The sequence below is a fragment of the Carcharhinus amblyrhynchos genome, chromosome 13 (genome assembly GCF_965287045.1).
Source record: "Carcharhinus amblyrhynchos chromosome 13, sCarAmb.v2.hapA, whole genome shotgun sequence".
Classification (NCBI taxonomy): Eukaryota; Metazoa; Chordata; class Chondrichthyes; order Carcharhiniformes; family Carcharhinidae; genus Carcharhinus; species Carcharhinus amblyrhynchos.
In genome coordinates, this window is record NC_137336.1 from 32,256,648 (window position 1) to 32,277,445 (window position 20,798).

General features: G+C 48.3%; 1 protein-coding gene across 5 annotated transcripts in view; it reads left to right on the forward strand.

Annotated features, from left to right (window-relative positions):
* Positions 1–20,663: 20,663 nt before the first annotated feature.
* The window catches only part of smad5 (SMAD family member 5), a 63,258-nt gene continuing 63,123 nt past the window's right edge, over positions 20,664–20,798 (forward strand). Inside the window, exon 1 of one of the 5 annotated variants that reach the window (XM_080201488.1) lies at positions 20,664–20,740. The gene's annotated coding sequence lies outside the window, so the exon portion shown is untranslated. Of the gene's footprint in view, positions 20,797–20,798 lie in introns of all 5 variants that reach the window. The other 4 variants (XM_080201492.1, XM_080201489.1, XM_080201487.1 and 1 more) reach the window with 4 other exon arrangements.

The following is a 20,798-nucleotide window of genomic DNA, read 5'->3' on the forward strand; positions in this document are numbered from 1 at the left end:
GTCCAACTCCTTTGCAATGTAGGTCTTTGTAGCATTTGCCTCCCTAATAGATTGCTGTATCTGGATGTTCACTATGTTTTTGCAAGACCCTCTGAACAGATGTGCACAGCCGTGCAAAAATAACGACTGCACACTGAAAACAAAGGCCATGCACAACAAATAAATTTTAAAGACAATGTTATTCACAACTCCACTAATCATTAAATTCTCCATGCCATCCTAGAAAGGAATCCTGACCATATCCAGGCTTGGGATGATTGGTGCATGTGACAAATAATAACAATGACTCCAAAAGAAAAGTCCAGCCATTTCGCAGTGATCTCCACGAGAATTACCTCTAGGAGATCACTGTTGACCAATAAATTTACCTACATTAGCTGTATCAATGGGCAGGTCACAGGCTGGGTGGTACACAATAACTAGTTCACTTCTTGACTCCTAAACACCTGTCTATCATCTACTAAGCAAACAGGTCAAGAATGTGTTAAGATATTCACCTGGATGGCTGCAACTCAAGAATCCTGATGCCAATGAGAACAAAGCAGTCGGCGTATCTGTAGTATGATCTTGTTTGAGGGAGCAGCAGCTTTGTGAGAACAAGAGGAAATGTCTGAATTTGCCTCGCAAATTGAATTAGTAGAGCTGAATAAATAGATCATAATGTATTCTTATGAAAGGTAATTAGCACATTACGTCCTCTTTGTTATGTTTATTGTTCTTTTGGGATTTACTGCTCGTGCCTCATTTTAATGTGTTTGTAAATTAAGTGATTGAAGCTTGTTAGCCTAAATGGCTTGGGCACATCCAGAGAACTCGGTAATATGGTGTATCATTTTATCCATTAAGCAAATTCAGCTGACGACAGGGTTTTGAAATGGATAGTTCCCTTCAACAAAGTTTTACCAACACTAACATTAAAGCTATGTGTATTAGTGGGACGCTCAATATAATGAAAGCGGATAAAACATTTTTGTTAACACATGAGTATAAACCTTCAGAGTTTTGTTGGGATTGTATGTGTAAATATAAAACTCAAAATTGTAATTATGAATTAATGTGTTTAACGACAAATTGTTCTTTTACTCAAATCTAATCTTGTCTGATGTAGCAAGTATAAGAATGTACATATAGTAAGTCCCACTTTAATGCTGCCCTGTTTAACACTGTTACACTTAAAGTTGATGAGTTAAATGGGCCTGAATTCCTGTTTTGCCTCATGAGATTTGTTTTAAAGTTTGTTTTAAGTTTATTTATTAGTGTCACAAGTAAACTTACATTAACATTGCAATTAAGTTACTGTGAAAATCCCCTAGTCGTCACACTCTGGCACCTGTTCAGGTACACTGAGAAAGAATTTAGCATGGCCAGTGCACCTAACCAATACATCTTTCAGACCGCAGGAGGAAACCGGAGCACCCAGAGAAAACCCATGTAGACATGGGAAGAACGTGCAGACTTTTCACAGGAAGTGACCCAAGCCGGGAATCGCATCCAGATCCATGGCTGTGTGAGGCAGTAGTGCTAACCACTCTGCCACTCTGCTGCCCACAAAGTTATTTCTGGCATGTATGACATTTAAGTGATTTGAGTAGAAGACTTAAGTTGAAGCTGCTCCTCTAAATGTATCACTCCCAGTGAGGGCTTGGGAGAGAGAAACGGTGAGTGGAAGCATTTTGAAACCCTAGATTATAACAGCTCTTTGTTATTATTATTAAGTTTTTCCGTTACATATTTGATTAAGTCTCTCATCGCCTTGGACCATCTTTTATTTTCTCAATTTAAGGCCTTTGTCTTTGAGAAACGTTTTCTGTCTGGAATGATTAGTAAAGGACATGATCTAATGATGTGATTTGGCCACTCTGCACTAATCCATCCAAATCTCAGTTCCTCCTTCTTGAATGTAGCATGTATTTTCTGGAAGCATTATATTTGCCTTACATCACATTTCAGACTGTGCCCACTCACACTGTGCCCATTAATTCAAAACGAAACAGCAGTTAATCAAAATTGGATGATTTAAATGCAAGGAAAGTGATGAGAATATCAATGGTCCTGAAAATCCATTGTGTTTTGCGATATTATACAAATATTTTTTTCAAAATAATTCATCATCAAATTCATCATGAGTAATGCCAAAGGATATCTGCATGTTTAGTGTGTGATATCTAAATGTATCCAGTCATAGATTTCATAGAATCTCTAGTGCAGAAGGAGTCCATTTGGCCAATCCAACCTGCACCAACAACAATCCCACCAGGGCTCTGTCTCCACAGCCCCACATATTTACCCCTCTAATCCCCCTAACACTAAGGGGCAATTTAGCATGGCTAATCCACCTAATCCGCACATCTTTGCACTGTGGGAGGAAACCGGAATATCCCCAGAGGAAATCCATGCCGGCACAGGGAGAACATGCAAATCCCGCACAGAAAATGACCAAAGATTGGGAATTGAACCCAGGTCCCTGGCACTGTGAGGCAGCTGTGTTAACCACTGTGCCAACATGTTGCCACAGACTGATCTGTTTGACACATTTCAGATGTCACATTTAATCTGCCTAGCATGTGACATATGTGCATGTGTTTGATTAAATATTGTATGAATAAAACATCAAAGTGAGGTTTGAGGATGTGCCAATAAGCAAGTAAACAGGCAGAAAAAAGCATGACCAATCATGATGTTAAACAAACACCTATGAAAATAGAAGGAACGCCAAGAAAATCACTTCAAATAACTTTTGAAAATACTTTTAACAATTTGCTAAACTGAGGAATTTAGTATCAAGAATAATGTTCATAGTAATGCATATTAATTTCCATTTTGGTAACATTTTGTGTACATTGTTAAAAATGTCACTCATCTTTTCAGTCAGGGTCAGTATTTTCTCTGAGAAACCTGGGCCTGAGTTAATAAAATTTTGCAGATCTCTCACTGTTTGTTAAATGAAGACAGTCAACAACATAGACTAAACATCTGAATGCATCAGTGCCAATTTGGGGATGCACTCGAGACAAATCTCATAAGATATGCCCAATACATTCTTCAAGCAATCTGTGCTGATAACTTCTATTTATTTTGTGGTTGCTAGCAGGACTGGTTGTTCAAATGGTGCTCATCAGATCTACAATCGCATACTTATAGCACCAAACAGGCTATTCAGCCCAACAGGTCCTGCCAGTGTTTACTGCTCCTCATGAGCCTCCATCTACCTTGGTCCTCTAATTCCAGCAACAATTCCTTCCATTGCTTTTTCCCTTGTGTTTAACTAGCTTTCTCTTCTATGCTCATCACCTCAACCAGACCTTGTAGTGCTAAATTCCACATCCTAACCAGTTTTTCCTGAATTTTCCAACAGATTTATTCAGGGACTATCTTATGCTTAGGAAGCCTAGTTCTGGCCTCCCCCCCAAGATTGGACCGGAACTGTCCACTGTAAGGCATAAGAGCATTAAGAATAGGAACAGGAGTAGGCTGTTCAATCCCTCAAGTCTGTTCCACCATTCCTCAAGTCAACTTACCCCGTGACCCTTGATTCCATTGTTGATCAAAAATCTATCTTATCTTGGTGGCAAGCAGTTCCAAAGATTCACGATCCTTACAGAGAAAGAAATCCTCCTTAATTGGTGTCTTAAATTGGTGTCACTTTATTCTGAGATGAAGCACTCTGATCCTAGACTCTTCCATTGGGTAGGAAGTGGCCTTGTGATATTATTGCTGGACTATTAATCCAGAAACTCAGCTGATGTTTTGGGGACTGGGGTTCAAATCCCAGCAGATGGTGGAATTTGAATTCAATAAAAAAGTCTGGAATTAAGAATGTACTGATGACTATGAAACCATTGTCAATTGTCAGAAAAACCCAAATGGTTCACTAATGTCCTTTAGCGAAGGAAATCTGCCATCCTTACTTGTCCTGGCCTGCATGTGACTCCAGAGCAACAGCAATGTGGTTGACTCTCAACTGTCCTTGGCCAACTAGGGATGGGCAATAAATGCTGACCAGCCAGCAACATCCATGTCCCACGATTGAGTAAAAGAAAAAATCTTCATCGAATACATAGGGAGGAAAGGGAGGGTACAGAATATAATGTCACAGTCATAGCTAGGGTGCAGAGAAAGATCAGCTTAATTCTGGCAGGTCTGATACATTACACCCATTAAAGATGCACCTGATTAGGGAGGCATGGTGGCAGTCATTAGCAGGCTGCCGCACAGTGACAGGGATCTGGGTTCAATTCCTGCTTTGGTGACTGGTTGGAGTTTGCACATTCGCCCTTTGTCTGCATGGTTTTTCTCCAGGTGCTACAGTTTCCTCCCATAATGAGTTAGAATAGGCATGATGGACCGAATAGCCATCCTTCTGTGCTATAAGTCTTGACGATTTAGATACTTACATCTGTAAAGTAGGACTGTCTGAAAGTATCAGAAGTACAATGCCACAGAAAGGGGTTTGAAACACACACCAGGAATATTGGACAATAAAGTTATATAGGAATAATTCACGAAATATTTTGATTTTTTTGTGAATGCCTTGATCATAAACATAGCATTTTAGCTCGTTAGTTAGGTGGCATTTCAGGGGTTAGGTTGTTTGGCCAAGGTAAATTGCTCCTTAGTGTCCCAATATGTGTAGATTAGGGGGATAAGTGGGGTAAATGGGGAAAGGGTCTAGGCAAGATGCTCTGTCTGAGAATCAGTTCAGACTCGATGGGCCGAATGGCTTCACCCTGCACCGTAGGGATTCTGTGGGGGTGAAGAGCTGGGAGATAGGACGGAGGAGGGGGACATGGAACATATTCAACCTCTTCCCTTGTTCAACACTTGAAGCGCCCGCCCACCTCCCTCCCCCAAATCCTGAGGTCACACTTCGAAACGCACGAAATAATGTCTTTTTTTTAAAGTAAACACATTGATAATATTTGCACTGGAACTAAAAGATACAAATAATCTGAAGATAAAGAAACTACCTAAACAGTGAAATCTTGAATGATGTGGATTATCGAGCAGTTCATTCTATTTGTGAAACTCCTTGTGTAACAGTGCCTTTTATCCAGTGTTCAGAATCCTTCTTCCAAGTTCTGCGGGGCAAAAAAAATCCTTTTTTTTGTCCCCGCGCTTTGCATGAATTTAAAGACTTTAAAGGTTAAGTTCACGTGCGGGAGTTTGCATTAGGACTCAAATCACCTTGAAATTTCCTGTGCGAGCTGCAGATTTTGTATTGTTTTGCGGTGATATAGAAAGAAGTGCACTGGGACTCTGAATCGCAGACTTGGCGTCGCCAATCTCTACAGCGTCTGGAGCGAAGGCAGAAAGCCCAATCACAGAACTGGAGTGAGCAGAAAACCCCAATTCTAGGGAGAGAGCTCCATCCGCCACGCCAAGTAGGAAAAGAAAAACGAGATCATAATGCATGGATATATTCCCATGCAAATAGTTTGGTCCTTTTTTAAAATGAGCATTCGTTCTCGATTTTTATATTTTAACTGAGATGGGATTTCCCTGACTCGCGTCCTGAAGAGGCCGCGATAGTACAATAACTTTTTTTCTCCCAAAAGTACATGGTTCACTAGTTAAAATATGCAAAACAAATAAAAGCATGCACTGCAGGCTACTCGCTCCGTTTTATTGATCTATTTTCATGATCAAACACGTTATAGCCGCGATTTGATTGGATAAGCATGTTGTTTAGCCCGCTGCTCAGTAATACCATGTGTACTTTCTGAAAAGAATGCGAGGGAAACCCGGAAACGTGCAAGACAATATTAACCATTTCGCGGTGACACCAAAATTCTGCAGTAAATTATTATTTTATCCGAATGTGATGTTTGGATCAACATTCACGCAAATCTCGGAAAAGAAGTCAATAATTTGTATTCTTTCTACAAACATTGAAACTCGCTCCTCGTGGCTTTGTGTTGCAACATTTCTTTATTTTTTGCCAAATACATTTATTGATTTGTTTAAACTTTCGAAAGTAACACTGCTGAGCACTATCACACTGTTTGCGGGAATGTTATTGACAGGAGCTGTGTGGTTGGGTAAATTCCAATAGGCTTACTGCTCGCAATTTTAAAAATATAGGGAAAGAATTGCAACAGTAAAAGCAGATGCTTTCGGAAAGATGTGCGGGAAAAAGGTTACAATTTTACATTGAAGGTTTCTGCCAGGATTCTGCGTTCCCTACAATAGTGACTGTCCCACAAAGCTTTCCCATTGCGCTTTGGACGCCGTGAGGTCATTAGATGCAAGTTCTTCCCTTTCTAGGATCTATTCAGTACTAAAATGTTAAGTTCATGATCAAAACGTTCACAAAAAAATTCAAAATATTTCGTGAATTATTCCTACATAAATTTATTGTCCAATATTCCTGGTGTCTGTTTCAAATCCCTTTCTTTGTATCGTACTTCCGATACTTTCAGACAGCCCTACTATACAGATATAAGTATCTAAATCGTCAAGTATAGAAGGATGGCTATTCGGCCCATCATGCCTATTCGGACTCATTAAAAAAGCAGTCGCGCTTAGTCGCACATTCCAGCATGTTCCTTCCAAAAATCATCATGGACTGGGATAAAGCTGGACTCCTTGAGCCTCTGTGCAATCCTGGTGTGATGATGACAACGCCAGGCTGACTCCAATGGCGGACTGTGACCGTTGGTGGTGACGCCCTGGGAAAACCTTCTATTCCTTCCATAGACAAAGACTATCTCTCTGCCTGCTTACTGGGCCAACCTGGCTTTGCGGCTGCACAGTAGGGGATTGTTGGACGGGTTGGGGTCTAAAACTGAACGATATAAAGTATTGTCGAATTGGCCCGAGGCCACTCCTCACCTTACATTTACTTAATGAATAGCTGACACCATCGGGGAAACAAGCCCTCCAGCTCAGCTTAGTATCATATTCCAATGTTACTGCCGTAGTGGTGGAGTTGGGGCTGGATTTACCCAATTACCCCCTCCCCCGCTGTGACAATCCCTCTTTACCCATTGTCTCTCCCCCACTGTGATAACCTCTCATTATGTAGAGATGCCGGCATTGGACTGGGGTAAACACAGTTAAGAAGTTTCCAGAACTTTCCACACACCTGATGAAGGAACACCGTTTCCGAAAGCTTGTGGGATTACTATTAAATAAACTGGTTGGACTTTAACCTGGTGTTGTGAGACTCGTTACTGTGTATAACCTCTCATTTTCATTAACCCTTCCCCCACTGTACTAATCCTTCTTCATTCATCATAACCCACCCTCCCCTTACTGAGATAATCCCTCTTCATTCCCCATTAACCCTTCTAACGCTGTGATAATCTTTCATTCACCATAACCCTTCCCCCATTATGATTATCCCTCTTCATTCATTATAACCCATCCCCCACTGTGATAATCCCTCTTCATTCACCATTACCTCTCCCCCACTGTCATAATCTATTTTAATTGCTCATCACCCATTCCACTTCTGTGCTAATCCCTCTTCATTTTCCAGTAACCCCCCACTTCCTGTGATAAGCACTCTCATTCACCATCAGTTCTTCCCCACTGTGATAATCCCTTTATTCCCTATTACCCCTCTACCACTGATAATCTCTCTACATTTCTCAATACCCCCTGCACCACTCTGATAATCTCTCCATTCACCATTATCCTTCCCATTCTGTGATAACTCCTCTTCACTCCCTGTTAATTCCCCCCCCCCACTGTGATAATCCCTTCATTCACCATTATAAAGTTTTATTGTCATAAGTAGGCTTCCATAAACACTGCAATGAAGTTACTGTGAAAATCCCTTCCCCCATTGATAAAAACATTTCATTCTCCAATACCCCACTCCCCAGTTGGGACAATCTCCCTTCATTCTCCAGTACCTCCTCTCCCAGCTGTGATAACCCCCTTTCATTCCCTATTATCTCCTGTCCCTGCTATGATAATTTCCATGATGTGGGTATGCCGGTGTTGGACTGGCGCCCCTTTCCACTTTCCCGATATCACAAGCCAGGGAGGGTGCTAAGTACCCTTCCTTCCTCTCTTCCCTTCTGTGATAATCACTCTTCATTACCAGTTACCCCTCCCTCACTGTGATAATTGTCCTTTAGTCCCTTTCTGCTATGATAATTTCCTTTCATACCGCATAACCCCCTTCTCCTGCTGTGATATCCCCGTTAATTTACAGTTATCCCTTTCCCTACATTATAATTGTTGTACACATAGAGCAGTAATATGGGACTGAGTACAGTATTCCCCACACAGTGATGTAAGACAGTACATGACCCACACTGGGGTCAGTTGAGGGTAGGACCAGCAAGCATGGAGATTGCTCCTATTTTGTACCAATGACTGTATATTTACAAATAGTTCCAAGAGTCAATAAAAACTTTCTGTTATCACATGACTACAAAGACATCTTCAGAACTAGCGAACTGTAACCAACATCTTACAACATGGTGGCAGCCGGTGGGAACCCCTAAACCTTGCAGAAAATGCAGAGAAGAACTAACGTGCTGGAAGGATGAGAATGAAAAAAAAATCAGCAAGCATTCTGACCTACAAAGAAGCAGAGGTAAAGTCACCTGGAAGAAGCTCCAAAGAAAGGCTTGGAAGCTGAAGGCAATGATTTAAAATTCCTTACTGCAGTAGAAGACTCAATTGAATCACCTTTGTAAGTCTAGCCTCAAATCCCAGAGTACAGAGTTAACAATCCAAGCAGGGTTGAGCAAAACTTTTTAAAACTCCAAGCAACGGTAAGCCCAGAAAAACTTTCAAATAATTTAAAGTCTGAAGAATTTTTTGTTAAAACCTATCACTAAAGTCCAACCTCTGAGTCAGGGCGCAAACACATGCTTGTTTCTTGGGTGAGGTCAAAGAGTCTGGTTTCCCATTTTGGATTGTGGTCATTTCAGTCGATGGCTTTTTGAAGTGTTTTGAATTCGAATACCTGAATTGGAATATTGGGGAATACCAGAAGGACTGCAGATCACGAACCCACTCAGGTCAACCTCTAACACAGCTAAGAGACTTTGCTGTCACACCTCTCTCACAATCTTCAACCGCCTCATACACCAGTTCTACATCAAACACCGCATTCTGAAACCAAGATAGAATCCATTTTCTCAACTTGCGTTCAGGACACAGACCAGCTGCGAAACTCTGCCAAGCAGACGAGACTAAGGAACTACACCGACATGCACACCAAGAACAGGAAACTTGAGAAACTCGGCATCACCACCAGCAGCAACCAAGACTCCCCCCGGTACCACAGTAGAAAACAGTACCACTGCAGGGAAGTCCATGTCAACTTGTCGGACTACTCACTTCAACCAGATGAAATCGAAGTTCTCAGCCGAGGGCTCAATTTTTGCCCCACCACCAAAATAGACCCCATCAGTCTCGCAGCAGACACAGAGGAATTCATCAGGTGAATCAGGCTGCGGGAGTTCTTCCACAAACACCAAGAGGCCAACAGCAAACACAATGAGACAGCCAATGAACTGGAACAGCCAACAGAGAGATCCACAATGCAGCAACCAAAGAGGAAAGAGTCAAGTTGGAGTCCTCCGGAAGGCCACTGCCCTCAACTTGACATGTACGCCCAAGACATCAGGAGGTGCGTCAACACCAAACTCATCAGCCGCACTCACAAGACAGCCCCGAACATCACCCAAGCACAACGCAACGCCATCCGTGCTCTCAAGACCAATCGCAACATCGTCAATCGCAACAGATTACTGCAAAAAAGTGTACCTTCGACTGAACAATGGGGAACACTACAGACAGTTACCCACAGATCCGACCAAAGAACACACCCATCAACTCAACACTCTGATCAAGATCTTTGATCTGGACCTTCAGAGCACCCTCCATGCTCTCATCCCACGTACTCCCCGGGTTGGAGATCTCTACTGCCTCCTGAAGATACACAAGGCAAACACAGCCAGCCGTCCCATTGTATTGGGCAATGGACCCTGTGTGAGAACCTCTCCAGCTATGTGAAGGACATCCTGAAACCCATTGTACAAAGAACACCCAGTTTTTGATGCAACACCGCAGACTTCCTACAGAGACTCAGTACACATGGAGCAGTTGAACCAGGAGCACTCCTCGTCACAATGGCTGTCTCAGCACTCTACACCAGCATCACCCATGACAATGGCATTGCTGCAACTGCCTCAGTACTCAATGCTGACAACTGCCACTTTCCAGATGCAATTTTACAACTCATCCGCTTCATCCTGGACCACAATGTCTTCACCTTCAACAACCAGTTCTTTATCCAAATACACGGAACAGCCATGGGGACCAAATGCGCACCTTGATATGCCAACATCTTCATGCACAGGTTCGAACAAGATTTCTTCACCGCACAGGACCTTCAACCAATGCTATACACTGGATACATCGATGGCATTTTCTTCCTTTGGACTCATAGTGAACAATCACTGAAACAACTACATGATGACATCAACAAGTTCCATCCCACCATCAGACTCACCATAGACTACTCTCCGGAATCGGTTGCATTCTTGGATACGTGCATCTCCATTAAGGACGGTCACCTCAGTACTTCACTGTACCGCAAGCCCATGGATAACCTCACGATGCTCCACTTCTCCAGCTTCCACCCTAAACATGTTAAGGAATCCATCCCCAATGGACAAGCCCCCCATATACACAGGATCTGCTCAGATGAGGAGGATCGCAACAGACACCTCCAGACGCTGAAAAATGCCCTCATAAGAACAGGATATGGCACTTGACTCATCAATCGACAGTTCCGACGTGCTACAGCGAAAAACCTCACCGGCCTTCTCAGAAGAGAAACACAGGATACAGTGGATAGAGTGCCCTTTGTCGCCCAGTACTTCTCTGGAGCGGAGAAGCTACAACGTCTTCTCCGGAGCATTCAACATTTCATTGATGAAGATGAACATCTCGCCAAGGCCATCCCCACACCCCCACTTCTTGCCTTCAAACAACCACACAACCTCAAACAGACCATTGTCCGCAGCAAACTACGCAGCCTTCAAAAGAACAGTGACCACAACACCACAGAACTCTGCCACAGCAACCTCTGCAAGATGTGTCAGATCATCGACACAGATGCCATCATCTCACAAGAGAACATCAACCTACATGTACACAGTACATACTCTTGCAACTTGTCTACCTGATATGCTGCAGGAAAGGATGTCCCAAGGCATGGTAAATTGGGGAGACCATGCAGACGCTACAACAACAGATGAATGAACACTGCTCGACAATAACCAGGCAAGACTGTTGGGGAATACTTCAGCAGTCACAGGCATTCGGCCTCTGATCTTCAGGTAAGCGTTCTCCACGGTGGCCTTCATGACACATGACAGCGCAGAGTCGCTGAACACAGACTGATAACCAAGTTCTGCACACATGAGGACAACCTCAACTGGATCTTGGGTTCATGTCACACTATCTGTAACCCCCAAGACTTGCCTGGACTTGCAAAATCTCACTATCTGCCCTGTCTGGAGACAATATACATCTTTTTAACCTGTGCTTAACCCTCTCTCCATTTACATTGTCTGTACCTTTAAGACTTGATTAGCTGTAAAGAATCGCATTCCAATCATCATTCTGTAAATTGAATTTGTGTCTTTATATGCCCTGTTTGTGATTACAACTCCCACTCACCTGATGAAGGGGCAGCCAGCACTCCAAAAGCTTTTGTTACCAAATAACCTGTTGGACTTTAACCTGGTGTTGTGAGACTTCCTACTTTCAAATTAGACACAGGAACCAGCATAACAGTCCTGTCTGACAAAGGACCATGACTGGTGACCCAACAGTTAATGTTGCCCACAACACCCCTATAAGGGGAAAAGGCTTAAAGCTCCTGCTGAAAGGCACCTTATAGGCAACACTGAGATACAAGAACAATATAATCTGTGACACCCTCTCTTTGATCCACAAATAGGACTGTTCATTATTATTTTGATTTGATTTATTATTGTCACGTACTAGTATACAGTGAAAAGTAGTGTTTCTTGCACAGTATACAGACAAATAATATATATAGAGAAGGAGAGGAGTGCAGAAAGTAATGTTACAGATATAGCTAGGGTGCAGAGAAAGATCAACTAAATGTGATGTAGGTCCATTCAGAAGTCTGATGGCAGCAGTGATGAAGTTGTTCTTGAGTCGGTTGGTACGTGTCCTCAGACTTTTGTATCTTTTACCTGATGGAAGAGAGAATATCTGGCATGTGTGAGGCCCTTGATTATGCGGTTTGCTTTTCTGAGGCAGTGGGAAGTGTAGATAGTATCAGTGGATGGGAGGCTGGTTTGAGTGATGGTCTGGGCTTCATTCATGGCCCTTTGTAATTTCTCGTGGTCTTGGACAGAGCCAATGTCTGTGTGGAATTTGCACATTCTCCTCATATCTGTGTGGGATTCCTCCAGGTGTTCTGGTTTCCTCCCACAGTCCAAAGATATGTCGGTTAGGTTGATTGGCCATGCTAAAATTGTCCCTTAGTGTCCTGAGATGTGTAGGTTAGAGGGATTAGTGGGTAAGTATATTGGGATATGGTGGTAGGGCCTGGGTGGGATTGTAGTTGGTGCAGACTTGATGGGCCAAATGGCCTCTTTCTGCACTGTTTTTTTGATTCTATGCCGTCCCACGAATATTGGATTTTGGCAATCCCTCTTGACGAAGAGTATAGGCTGCTGACAACATTCAGCAGATTCTGCTTTAACTTCCTGGGTTGGAATTACATTGGCACTAGATAGATGCCAAAATGTGACATTGGCCATTTTTCAGGGTCTTCATTTGCCACGAGGATGATGTATTGGTTCACTGTGTAATGGTTGATGCACATGACAAGAGACTCACAGCACTCTTAGAATGCCTGCAGCAAGTAGGGCTGATGTGGAAGATGAATGTAAGTTTTTCAAAACATCAGTTTGATTCTTGGACCATATCGTCAGCAATAAAGGCATCACAGTGCACCCACACAAAAAAAATCAAGACTATCAGTGGGTTCCCAACCCTACACTTGATTCCAGACCTCCAGCCCACCATCATAGTAGCAAATGCTTCATTCACAGGCCCAAGAGTGGTCCTATTCCTGGAACAACCGGATGGAAGTCGCTGACTTGTGCGCTACACACCTAGAGGGCTGTCGGATATGGAAACAAGGTATGCTATCATAGAAAAGGAAGCCCTTGCTGTCACCTGGCATGGTATAAGTTTTCAGACTATATCAACGGCTTCAAATTTACAATCAAAACAGACCTGAAGCCACTACTTTCCTTATTGATGAAGAAACTAGCAAAGATGCCTCCCAGAATCCAGATGTTTTGCTTGCACCTCTTGAGATTCTGCTATGAGATGTTATACGTCCAAGCTAAAAGCAGACAACAGAAGATACGTCCCAACAAAACAGCATGTTAATCTCATTGAATAACTGGAAATATACTTCTAATTGACAAGGAGATACCTGCCATTGACCACAAATAAACCCTAAAAGGTCGAACAGAAACAAATGTGCAATCAGCACCCGCAGATATTATCAACAATGATGGTCTCAGCAGAGACCAAATAGAGGGACCACGAAAACATGGTTCAAACAATAAAAGCACTCTACTATTATGACTTTCTGGTCTATGATGTGTAGCTGATCAACCCAGAATCCCTGCAGTCAGAAATCCTTCAAGAAATGCACCAGGTCACCCGGCCATCGCCAAGCGCTGACCACCGGCCCAATCCACTGTGCAGACATTTCTGAGGCGATTACAAATTGCCAGGTGTGTTGCACAGGATCAAAGAGAGCCCCTCATCCCTGCATAATTCCTTGTGGGGTCATAGGAGAGGCTGGTACTGGACCTCTACATTTTCAACAGGAAATTATGTCTTTTGTGGTGGACTATTTCGCTAGATGGCTTGAGGAGAAGCAAATATGTATGGCTTCCACAGAGGCAGTATTTGAGACACTAAAAGAGAGGTTCACGAACCATGGTATCCTGAATGAGATAGCATTTGATAATGGCCTAGAATTCTCTGCACATTCTGCCACCACATTTGGCTTCCGCCTCTGCACCAACTCCCTAAGATACCTATGGACAAATGGGAGGCTGAACGAAGGGTCCACATGGTAAAAGCCCTCCTGAAAAAGAATGAGAACTTCCCCAAAGATCAGAATCTCATGTACTGGTCAACAATGCAGCCTGTCCTGATCTGACTTCCTGATGGGCAGGAAACCCCTCACACAACTTCCAATCCTGCTGAAAAATCTCATATCAGGATTGGTAACCAAGGACACTCAATCAGTCAAGCAGTTGGACAGGCAGAAGCAAGCTACATCTACAACAGAATTTACTGCATTAGGCATTTGCCACAATTACAGTAAGGTAGCAAGGTCTGGATTAAACTGTGGGAGAGAAAGTACCATTATTAGCATGAATGGAGACCAGTCTCACTCCTACCAGTTTGGCATCACACAGTACACAGTCAGAAGAAACATCCCTGGATTGTCCATCCCTATTGTGCGATGGAGAGATATTGAGAAACATACCCAGATGTCAGACCACCTCCAACCTATAGAAAGAAGCATCAGAAACAAAGCCTACCACTCCTCCAATAATAGTGCAAAAAAGATATGGAAAGCTTATAAGGCATCCAGACACCTGAATGTTTGAATTCAAGGATGTAAAGTGGGGAGAGCAAGTAATGATAATGTAGTAACGACAATGTAAGGTAATAATAACAATCTAAGACATAAAATAAATTATGATTTAAATTATATTGGATAAAGACTTAGTGGGAGGTGTAGTATGGAGGTCTGTTACATATAGCATTAATGTGGGCCTGAATACAGTACCGTCCACACAGTGATACAAGAGAGCACATGACATCTCGGTGAGTTGAGTGTTGGATGGAGCTAAGTGTACCAACAAGCATGAAGGCACCTCCTACCTTGTACCCTTTATATTATGTCCAAATTACCCCTCTCCCATTGTGATAACCCCCCCTTCATTCCCACTTACTCCCCACTGTAATAATCTACTTTCATTGCCAATTATTCCCTCCTTTGCTGTGATAATCTCCCTTGTTCCCAGTTGCCCATTGCCCACAGTGATAAACCTCCTTCATTCCCAATTAGCATCCCCTGCTATGATAATCCTGATCAGTTACAACCTCTCCTGCTGTAATGCCTTTCATTCCGAGTTAATTCCTTCTCCTCTGTGATAATTCTCTTTATTCCCTAGTTACCTCCCTCCTCTGCTGATAATCCTCCTTCATTCTCAGTTACTCCAGCTCCAATGTGATAACCCCTCTCATTCCCAGTTACGCCCTTCTGGCTGTGGTAATCTGATTACCATTACCCCTTTCTCCCTGTCATGAAACTCCTCCATTTACCAGTGGCCCCCCCCAACACCCCGCTCTGATAAACCCCTTTCACTTTTACCCCTGTGGTAAACCCTTTTCATTCCGAGATGCCCCCTCTCCTGCTGTGCTAAAAGGCCTTCATTCCCAGTTACCCTTTGTCCCACTGTGATAATCCCCCTTCATTCCAAGTTACAACTTCAATTCTCCAGTTACTTCTCCAACATTATCAACTGGCCACTTTGGCAAAGCCCTTTCATTCCATTACCCCCCTCCCCCGCTGTGAAAATCCCCTTCATTCCCAGTGACATTCTCTCTTGCTGTGATAACCCCCTTTCATTCCCCAGTTACTCCCCATTATAATCCCCCTCCATCCCTATTATCCCTTCCTGCATGGTGATAATACCCCCTCCAATCCCCAGATATCGCCTGCTGAAATAATCCACCTTTATTCCTCAGATACATCCTCCCTCACTACTAAAATCCCCCCCTCTGTTCTCATTATGCATTCTCCCAGATATCCCCACTGCAATAATCTCCCTTGATTCCACAAATACACCCCTGACACTGTTATAATTCCCCTCCGTTCCCCAGTTACCCTTACAGATAATCCTTCCCTCTATTTCCCAGTTATCCATTCTCCCATTGTGATAAATCCCCCCCATTCCACAGATACCCCGGCTCCGATAATTCTCTCTTCATTCCTCAGATACACCGTGTCCCATTATCTCCCCATTCTTCAGATACCACTGCTGCAATAATCTCCCTTCATCTTCCAGATAAATCCTCTCCCACTGTTACAATTCCCTTTCCATGCCTGTTATCCCCTCCCCCGCTATAATCTCCCTCAATATCCCAGTTATCCCTTCCTCCGCTGTGATAATCCCTCTTCATTCTGTTACCCTCTCCCCCCGCTGATATAGATCCCTTATTCCCAGTTACCCCTTTACCTGCTGTAATACAGCCTTCCATTTTCAGTTATTCCCTCTCCACTGTGGTAGACCCGCTTCATTCCCAGTTGGCCCCACCAGGCCCCAGTTACCCCTCCAAACACATTATCTGTGGAGTGGGGCGGGGGGCACTGGTAAATGGAGGAGATTCATGACAGGGAGGAAGGGGTAATGGTAATGAAGCGGGATTACCATAGCTCTGTGGTAAACTCCTTTCATTCCCTGTTATATTTTCCATTCCCAGTTACACCCCCACCAGTGAAAATCCACTTTATTCCCATTTACCCCCTCTCCAGCCACGATAAAAGCCTTTCATTCCACAGCGACTCCATCACCCATTGTGATAAACCCCCTCTATTCCCCAGTTATCTTGTTTCCCACTATGATAAACACCCACCCATTCCAAATTACCCCCTCCCTCACTCTCAGATGCCCCCCGCTACTGTTTTAATAAAGCCTTTTCCCAGCTACCTCCTCCCCCAGTATGGTAAAGCCCCTTTATTCTCTCTTTTCATTCCCCCATTACCTCTCCCCCACTGTGATAAATCCCCATTTATTCCCAGATACTTCCCATTCATTCAGCAGTTAACCCGTCACCACTGATAAACCTCTCCATTCCCAGTCACCCCTCCTCCCATTCCCCGTCTTTCCCCCATTCCTTGTCTCCCCCAATTTGTCATTCCCAGTCTTGCCCCCAGTCTCTCCTATTTCATCTCTCCCATTTCAAAATCAGCTCCCTCCCAGTGTCTCTTCCCCCTCCCAGTTACCCACTCCCCATTTCCTCCTCCCTCTTCCCTCCTAGTCACCCCCTGTCTGCCCCCATTCACAGTTTCCCTCCCACCCCATTCCTAGTCCCCCCTCCCAGTCTCCCCTTTCCTTCCATGTCTCCCAGCTACATCTTTCTCCCTCCCTCTCCATGTCTCCCTACCTTCCCTTCCATGTCTTCTCCCACTTTTCCTCCATATCTCCCCACTCCCACCATGTCTCTCCCTCCGTCTCCCCTCCTTCCCTCCCTCCATGCCTTCCCCCTCCATGCCTCCCTATCTCCCCTCCATGTCGTCTTCCACTTTTCCTCCATGCCCCCCCACTCCTGCATGTCTCCCCTCCTCCCTCCCTCCCTCCATGTCTCTCCTACATGTCTCTCCCCCCTCCATTTCTCATTCCCTACCCTCAATGTCTCTCTCCTCTCCCTCATCCTCCTTCATGTCTCTTGTAGAATCCCAGAACCCTACTGTGCAGAAAGAAGCCGGAGCATCCGGAGGATACCCCACCACCCCCCCACACATCCCCAGGCCCCCCACCCACCCCCCCCACACATCCCCAGGCCCCCCACCCACCCCCCCACACATCCCCAGGCCCCCCACCCACATCCCCAGGCTCCCCACCCACCCACATCCCCACCCACATCCCCACGCCCCCCACCCACAGCACCACACCCCCCACCCACATCACCGCCATCCCCACCCCCCTCACCACCATCCCCACGCCCACTCCCCCACCACCATCCCCACCCCTGCCACCAGGCCCCCACCCCCCCACCCACATCCCCAGGCTCCCCACCCACCCACATCCCCACACCCCCCACCCACCCACATCCCCACACCCCCCACCCACATCCCCACACCCCCGACCCACAGCACCACACCCCCCACCCATATCACCGCCATCCCCACCCCCCTCACCACCATCCCCACGCCCACTCCCCCACCACCATCCCCACCCCTGCCACCATCCCCCCACCCCCCCATTACCATCCCCCACCCCCCACATCCCCACCACCCACACCCCCCATCCCCACCCTCCCCCACCCCCCATTCCCACCCTCCCCCACCCCCCCATTCCCACCCTCCCCCACCCCCCCATTCCCACCCTCCCCACCCCCCCATTCCCACCCTCCCCCACCCACCCCACCCCACCCTCCCCCCCCCCCACCACCCCCCCCCCCTCCCACATCCCCACCCTCCCCACCCCCCCCACCACCCACACTCCCCACACCCCCCACACTCCCAACCCCCCCCACACTCCTCCACCCCCCCCACACTCCTCCACCCCCCCACACTCCTCTACCCCCCCCACATTCCTCCCCCCCCCCACATCCTCCACCCCCCACACACTCCTCCACCCCCCACACACTCCTCCACCCCCCCACACTCCTCCACCCGCCCCCACATCCCCACACCCCCACCCCCTTCACACCCCACCCCCCCACATCCCCACCCCACCCCCCCCACATCCCCACCCTACATCCCCTCCCCACCCCCACACATCCCCCCCCTCCCCCCCACCCCCTCCCCACCACACCCCCTCCCCACCACACCCCCTCCCCACATCAACACCCCCACCCCACCACATCCCCTCCCCACCCCCCCCACATCCCCTCCCCACCCCCCCACATCCCCTCCCCACATCCCCTCCCAACATCAACACCCCCCACACATCCCCACCCCACCACATCGCCTCCCCACACCCCCCACATCCCCTCCCCCCCACACCCCCTCCCCACATCCCCTCCCCCCACACCCCCTCCCCACATCAACAACCCCCCACACATCCCCACCCCCACATCCCCTCCCCACCCCCCCACACATCCCCTCCCCACCCCCCCAAATCATCCCCACCCTCCCACCCACATCCCCAGGCTCCCCACCCACCCACGCCCCCCACCCACATCCCCACGCCCCCACCCACAGCACCACACCCCCACCCAGATCACCGCCATCCCCACCCCCCTCACCACCATCCCCACGCCCACTCCCCCACCACCATCCCCCCATTACCATCCCCCACCCCCCACCCCCCCATCCCACCCTCCCCCACACCATCCCCCACGTCCCCCCTCCCCAACCCCCCACCCTCCCACATCCCCACCCTCCCCCAACCCCCCCACACTCCCCCAACCCCCCCACACTCCTCCACCCCCCCCACACTCCCCACCCCCCCCACACTCCCCCAACCCCCCCACACTCCTCCACCCCCCCCACACTCCTCCACCCCCCCCACACTCTCCACACCGCCCCCACACCCCCAACCCCCTTCACACCCCCCCCCCCCCACATCCCCACCCCACATCCCCACCCTACATCCCCTCCCCACCCCCCTACATCCCCTCCCCACCCCCCCACATCCCCTCCCCACACCCCCTCCCCACCCCCCCTCCCCACCACACCCCCTCCCCACACCCCCTCCCCACCACACCCCCTCCCCACATCAACACCCCCACCCCACCACATCCCCTCCCCCCCACCCCCCACATCCCCTCCCCCCCACACCCCCCGCATCCCCCTCCCCCCCACACCCCCCGCATCCCCTCCCCCCCGCACCCCCTCCCCCCCGCACCCCCTCCCCCCACACCCCCTCCCCCCCACACCCCCCGCATCCCCTCCCCCCACACCCCCTACCCCCCGCATCCCCTCCCCCCCACCCCCCTCCCCACCCCACCCCCTCCCCACATCAACAACCCCCCACACATCCCCACCCCACCACACATCCCCACCCCCCACATCCCCTCCCCACCCCCCCCACATCCCCTCCCCCCCAACACATCCCCACCCCCTACATCCCCACCCCCCCAATCCCCACCCCCCACATCCCCACCCCCCACATCCCCACCCCCCCATATCCCCACCCCCCACATCCCCACCCCCCCATATCCCCACCCTCTACATCCCACCCCCCCACCCCCCACATCCCCACCCCCCCACCCCCCACATCCCCACCCCCTACATCCCCACCCCCCCACCCACCACATCCCCCCACCCCCCCACCCCCACCCCCCACATCCCCATCCCCATCCCCACCCCCCCCACCCCCCACATCCCCACCCCCCCCACCCCCCACATCCCCACCCCCCCCCCCACCCCCCACATCCCCACCCCCCCCCCACCCCCCACATCCCCACCCCCCACCCCCCCACCCCCCACATCCCCACCCCCCCCCCACCCCCCACATCCCCACCCCCCCCACCCCCCACATCCCCACCCCCCCCACCCCCCACATCCCCACCCCCCACATCCCCACATTCCCACCCCCCATCCCCACCCCCCACATCCCCACCCCCCATCCCCACCCCCCACATCCCCACCCCCCATCCCCACCCCCCACATCCCCCACATCCCCACCCCTTACATCCCCCATCCCCACCCCCCACATCCCCCACATCCCCCACATCCCCACCCCTTACATCCCCCATCCCCACTCCCCAGCCATATCCTCCCCATTATGTCTCCCCCACTTCCCCACCCCCATCTCTACATCTGTTCATCCCCCACGTCTCCCCCACCTCGTATGTTTCCCTGTCTCCCCCCACCCCCCCCCAGTTCTGGCGGAGGGATACTCTCTCTCCCGGTGCTCCGCCTCCAGTCTGAGTGTCGCCAGGGGTTTTTTTTTCCTCGGGTTGGAAGTCGGAGAAAAGTTGAGGAGGAGGCGGAGGGAGAGACTGAGTGAGTGTGAGTGAGGGAGCCGGGCTGGAGGACAAGCGGCGGTGGCGGTGACGGTGAGAGAGGT